The following is a 6,916-nucleotide window of genomic DNA, read 5'->3' as shown; positions in this document are numbered from 1 at the left end:
CCTCTTCGCAGTAGTTGTCTCCCCTTTTACCCTGCACGTACAATACTTTTCCTTTACAATACTTCTGAGGATATAACATATTAATGCTTAAAACAAGCTGAGTTTAATTTATTGGAATTAATTAAATTATTATTTCTGCCACTGTCGGGTTTCCTAATATCCTCATTCCATCCTTAATACATCTCTGTTCCTATATTCGCGTTTACCCAGGCTCATTGAGTGAAGATCGGAATAAAGCTATTATTCGCGTGACAAATAGACTGGCTGTGTTACGTAACAGAGCTTCAGGTGATCACAGATATAAGGATCAATTTTTGAACTAAGAATTAATTAAAATTTATATTTATAAATTTTAAATTACATATCAGTTTTACAATGAATTGATGTTAATTACCATAAAAAGTATTTTCATTAGAAGTTATATAGTCCTGTATATCACATTTATTCACTTCAAAAAATTACCAAGAAGTTTATGGTAATATGAATAGGCACAATAAGGAATTCTTTCATTAACTTTCTTTAACACGATTATCTAAATGAATGATTACAAATTATGAAAAGAAAATTATGAAAATCATTATTATTAATACTTACAGTAAGTAGGCTACTATCACAGCGTATTAGCTACCGGTTTTCAGTTACTCTGTGTAACGTATTATTATTATTATTACTTTTTTTAATTATCGTTATTTATAGCAATTGTGAAACAATCTCTAAACATCATCTGTCTTTATTTTCTATATAACTTACTGTACTTCACTTAAGGGCAGTAACTTAAAGCAAGGCACTTAAGGGACACTTATTAATTAAAGGCGTAACTAGAATCAAATTAAAACCGAATTAAACGGGCTACATCCATTTCTGTATCATTGCAGATGTAGTTACTAGCTCTGTAGGTGAAGAATAAATTCTTAGATATTTGTCATATTCAAATATTATATCTGTACAGTACTTATTTGATTTGTTTCTTCGTTTATTTACATTTTAGGGTGATGGCAAAGCCCCTAAAAAATATAATAACCCTTAAGCTTAGTGCAGCAATGTCCATACGCAGTGTATAAAATATATGCTTTCGCTTTCGTCACATAAACTTAGACTATTGTTACTTTTTACACGGACGATCGAAGCGACTTAGGTAAATATCTCTTTGGAGGATCCGGGATCGAATCCGGGCGGCCCTCAGGAATTTTTCAAGGAGTAGTCGGTTCGAATATGTCGGGCCTCGTCCCTAACTACCTGGTGGTTCCATTGTGGGCCTGACCGAACCCATAATGAGTTTGCTAAAATGGCTCAGTGTTCAAGGAAGGACAAAAAGTTAAAAAAATTCTTCTTACACGTGGATTGTAGCTAATAGTGCTGGCAGAATAAGAGAAATATACTGTATCAATCATTCGTCACAATCTTGTTCTATTTATGTTTAAGTGTTAATTTTTTATATGCTTATCAGCATGTAAAAAATCAGCTTTGCCCATCGCATTATCAAATAATATAAACCTATTTTCAACAAATGACATTAATCTGTTAAAATTCATTCATTTTGATTTCCCTCTTTTCCAGCGAGAACTTTTAACACTTTTAAAGGCCGTTATTATAATGGCCGTATTTTTAGGTTGTTTTTAATAACTATTTTATTGATGTATCCATTTTGTCAGCATAGTGTACACTTTAAGAATGACATCATTTGGCTCTTTTCATTACAAAAAGTTGACAAAGACGTGTTCGCCATTCGGACAAAACAGTCATGATCCATATCATGAATGATGCAGATTTTAGAAAATTAAACTGTATAACTAATTTCTTCATAATTAATAATCGAATTACTCCTCAAGTTTTATTTTATGAACTAAATAAAGTTCATACAATAACACTTCATACCAGAATCGCCGAGAACTTGTAGAAATAGAGTAGGCCCTTTTTGCCAATCTTTTTGTTTTCAATAAATGAAATACATAGAATGTTTCTTTAGTAATAAAAAGCAGATTTAAAGATTTTATTTTTTGTTATTAAAAATAAAATGCTCCAACCCTTATAAATTAATGTTAAGTGCTCCACGTATATAAAAGACGAGTTAGCTTAAAATAGTCGCGACCCTTTTTTCTGTCACGAAGAAAACAATATAGAAACGACGGCACTAGGAATCGATAAATTGTCACGAAATTTTTGAACAGTGGACGAAGCCCGTGGAGCGAGCGAGTCGGGGCGAACTCCTCCTACTAATACAATAAAAAGAGAAATAAATTAATTTCTTTTAGTAAAACCTCTTAATGTAAGAACGTTATTTAATTCAATAAAAATAAAATTTAAGCGGTTATTAAGATATAAGTTATTTTATATAAACGTTTAATAATCATATACAAATATTAAATATATGTTTTACTCTTTTCGCCCTGCTGTTATTGAGAGAGCCTTTTTTTCGGGCTAATTATGGACTTGGCCAGGCTCACGATGAGACGACCGAGTGGTGAGAGGCAGACCACTCCCCAAAAACTTCCTCTGGTTTTTTTAGTCTATTTGATTCGTTCCGATAGGGTCGAAGACGGTAGGGTGACACTTTAACCGCTTGGCTGTCTAAAATTAATTATTATTACTGTAATATTAAATGCATTCAGTGTTACAAAGTGTTGAATGTATTTAATTAAACTTTTTTTTTTTTTAATTTTTGTACTTTTAATTTCAATTTATTTATCTAAAAATTTACAAGATTTACATAATTTTAAACGTTAAACGGAGCAAAACCGTGTTTTTTGCAGTTCCATCTTACAAAACAGCACAAATAGTAAAACAATTGCCAATCTGGAAGAAACAAGACACATCATAATATATAATAGCATAATTTAACGAATTACAAAATAAATGATTAGCTGATAAATTTTTTTTTAATTTTTTAATACAATAATATTTTAATAACAAAAAATCAGTGTGCAAACAGTTCCAAGATTTTGTACATCTAAAAAAAAAAATACATGTTTTTGACCTTTAGTACGTATATAATATTCTTTTAAAATACAGTACTTGTTCGATTGATTTCGTTTTTATCTCTCACAATTTATTTAGAATGATTTAAAAACTCGACTCATCTTAAAATCGGAATGAAGTAATAATTAAATTCTGCATGTAGAAGCGATAAAATAAAACAATTATTACAGCAGCACGGCACAAGGATATATCATTGAAAAAACAGTTTCGTCACAAGCACTACCAATTAGACATTGACCGTTTGCATTAATTGCAGGTGTCGGGAGTTAAAGTGTACGACCTGTTATTTGATTACGAACAAATGCAAAATATGCAACAAGGACTTTCAGTCAAATCGAAAGAATAATGTAAATCTTTGTTTTGAAAATAAAGCAGCAGGTTAATGCAGCGGTAGAATTTTTTTATATTAACATTGTACGAATTACACATTAAAGTAATTCTTACGACGTAAAATACTTAAAAGTATAAAAAAGTTTACACTGCTTATACTTTTTCCCTATTAACATCGTAATAAAATACGCTAGTTTTTTTTTCTCGAAAACGATCTCGAGTATATTATAGAGTTCAATGATACAGAGTTTGGTAATAAGAACATAATTTATAGATTCTACAACTATTGTTACGATTATTTCTTTTAAATGTTCATTGTTACGAGGGTTATTTGTTAAGATTCTGACCTCTTACAACTTTGAGTCGAGTTTATAAACACAATATAACTTCATTTTTAAAAAGTTACTGTTATTAAGTAAATTGAAATAGTTTCCCTACTTAAAGTGTCTTCACTGGGACAAACTTAAAATATTGAGAGATGTCATGCAAATCGGGCAACGTAATATTAAAATACAATAATAGTTTAACATTGGATTTTGCAGGAAATAAATCCCTAATATAAAAATTTTTATTTGCATTTACTAAAAAATTATTAATTCGGCATTTTATGTCATTGTTCTTCTGAAACGATATTATGTATCGTAAATATTTTATTATAAGGCGTTGACTTTTTATCCTATTTACTGTTTAGATTTTTAAAAATTCCAAAAAATATCTTTACTTCACTACCGAAATATTGTTTAAAAACGCTGTCAACTTAAATTAATATAAATCTTCAATATTATACAAAATAGTCCAACAGCTTCCTAACACGTACTTCTTTTCCAAGGCAGATATATTAAATTAACACAAGGTCAGACACAACAACATAAGCTAGTGACCGGTCAGGTTTACCAATTTCTGATTTGTAATATTTATGATGAAACTGTTCTTCAATGATGTATCCTTGTGCAGTGATACTGTAATAATTTTTTTTCAATCATATCACGTGCAGAATTTGATTACTATCGCATCTTGAATGCTATAGTAATCAAATTCTGCACGTGTTAATCAAATTAGAAAATAAGTTTGTCTGACCTAAATAAAATGCCTCGGCGTTTACGATTATCTTCCTCTATTTAGCTAAACGAATAATACAACACTTAAATATATGTTTTTTTATTATTTGAAATTTTAGGAAGGAGAATGATTTGGACTGAATTAATGGGATTAGGCAACTCAATACAAGATCAATGTGCCTTTCGGGAGAATTTTCTATGAAGAAACTAGGTTATAGATGCGAAGAAAACCCGGAAAACTCCAAGCAACCAGAAAAGGAATGTTCTGCATAATATACTGTCTTAAATATTAATTAAAGAGGAATTAAAAAATGAATGTCGTATTAACGAGAATCCAACACAAGGTAATGTTACGTTAAAATAAATAAAAAAGACAATTCAATCGCAAGATGACCATAATCCAACGATGACATCCAGAATGAATATTTATTTAAAAGTAAAAATTTTTACGTTCGTTCCAATCGGTTACTAGCGCACGAACTTCCCCCTTCCTATCCTCTTGTAACCAAAACAAAAAATTAGTCAATAAAATTGCATCAAAAATAAATAAAATTAGTACGTTTTAAAAGAAATAAGTAGAGTAAGACCTCGTTTAACGTCGTTTCATTTAGCGCTTTATCGTCTAGGAACTTAAGACGCGTTAAGCGGAGTCTTACTGTATATACAAGCTATAATAGTCACCATCTTTTAGTTTAAAATAAAATAAAAATTTGTATGAAAATGTTTTTATTCATTTTCTAATAATATATATATTATATTCAATTTCCTAATCTTATACCTTCTATAAATTCCCTTTTCCATATTCTCAACAGCTTTGTAAAAAATAATACCCACGAATATGGAGTTTCTACTGTACAATATGAAAACATTGTGTTTTTGTAAGATTTTGGGCTTCTAAGCAAAACATATTATTACCAAATTATCAAAAAAATTATATGACGAGTAAAATTTTGAAAAGTCTGAAACAAACTATTTTTATATACAAGAGATAAACGAGAAGAAATCTGTTTATATAATTACAAATGTTTTATTCTGCCTGTGTACAAACTACGAAAGGAAATACGATATTTTTTTATACAAGGAAAGGTGTCCGTCAGTGTTGTGTTCTTAGCCACTTGCTTTTTAACTTCTATTTAAATTATTTGATTATGCAAGTCAATGATTCTAGGACTTCTGGATTTGATATTGAGGGAGTGGAAGTTAAAATTTTGGTTTATGCCGATGACATTGTTATTTGCCGTTTGTAACATGGATTTAGAGGTTAAGAGTGTNAAAAGAGATTGATTGGCTTATACTGAAACCAACAACTTATTGTACTGTTACGTCTGTAAATTATTTTCCAAGCAAACAACGCTAATGACAAAAGGGACGAATGATTGGAAAAATGTACATAAAAAATTGTCAGAGCATGAAAACTCCAGTGACCACATTAACTCCATTTTAATTTTTATAACAAGATCTAAAATTACCGGACGCATTGACACTGAACTGGAAAAACAAATTATAAATGAAAAAAAAAATATTGGAGTGAAGTACTTAAACGTGTGGTAGCGACAATCAAATTTATTTCTTTATACTCTTTAGCGTTTTGTGGTAAAAATGAAGTGTTTTTCAGTGAAAATAGTTGTAATTATATAGGTGCTTTGGAATATTTATCCGAGTTCGATACATTTTTGCAGAAACACATGAAAAAATATGCAAACTGCGGCACCGGTACTATAAACTATTCGTCGTCTACAATATGTGATGAATTTATTTCTATTATATCGAAAGATTTACAACTCACAATAGTGAACGAAATAAAGGAAGCCAAATTTTATTCTCTAATTATTGATTCAACACCTGATATATCTCACGTAGATCAGCTGACCGTCATTATTCGCTATGTTCGTCCAAGTGGTATAAAAGAAAGATTTTTGGGATTTCTACCTATATTTTCTCATACTGGTGATAACTTGGAGAAAGTTATTTTAGAATTTTTAAATAATATAGATTTAGACATCACTAACTGTCGGGGACAGAGTTATGATAATGCGTTTAATATGCCAGGTAAATATAAGGGACTCCAATCCAGAATAAAACAATATATTTTTTCTGCCCATTTTATACCATCATTCATTAAATTTAATTGGTAACGCTGCTGCCGAAAGTTGCATGGAAATGACCACTTTTTTCAATATCGTTCAGGAATTGTACGTATTTTTTTCAAGTTCTACATATAGGTGGAATGCATTAAAAAAATTTTGTAAGAGCAAACACTTGAGTATTAAACCTATTTGTGACACCGCGTGGTCTGCTCGTCCGATGCTGTGAAATCCTTAAAGGAAAATTATGAAGAAATTAAACATTGTTTACGTCATTTTTCCTCAAACAAAGATGAAAAACCATTAACAAGGTCCGAAGCTGCCGATTTACATAAAAAACTTGATACATTTGAGTATGTACTGTTACTTACTATATGGGAAAAGATTTTAGAGAGAATAGATGCTTCAAACAAGACTCTTCAACAAAAAGACGAATCCCTAAATATAGCAGTTTTAATATATGATTGA

General features: G+C 30.1%; 1 pseudogene; it reads left to right on the top strand.

Annotated features, from left to right (window-relative positions):
- The first annotated feature begins 5,648 nt into the window (after positions 1 to 5,648).
- On the top strand, positions 5,649 to 6,916 carry LOC111629165 (annotated as a pseudogene).

Source organism: Centruroides sculpturatus, unplaced genomic scaffold (genome assembly GCF_000671375.1).
Source record: "Centruroides sculpturatus isolate CEXI.00-Female unplaced genomic scaffold, Cexi_2.0 scaffold500, whole genome shotgun sequence".
Taxonomy (NCBI): Eukaryota; Metazoa; Arthropoda; class Arachnida; order Scorpiones; family Buthidae; genus Centruroides; species Centruroides sculpturatus.
Note: the sequence above shows the minus strand (reverse complement) of the source record. Positions and strands in the feature narration are given on the sequence as shown.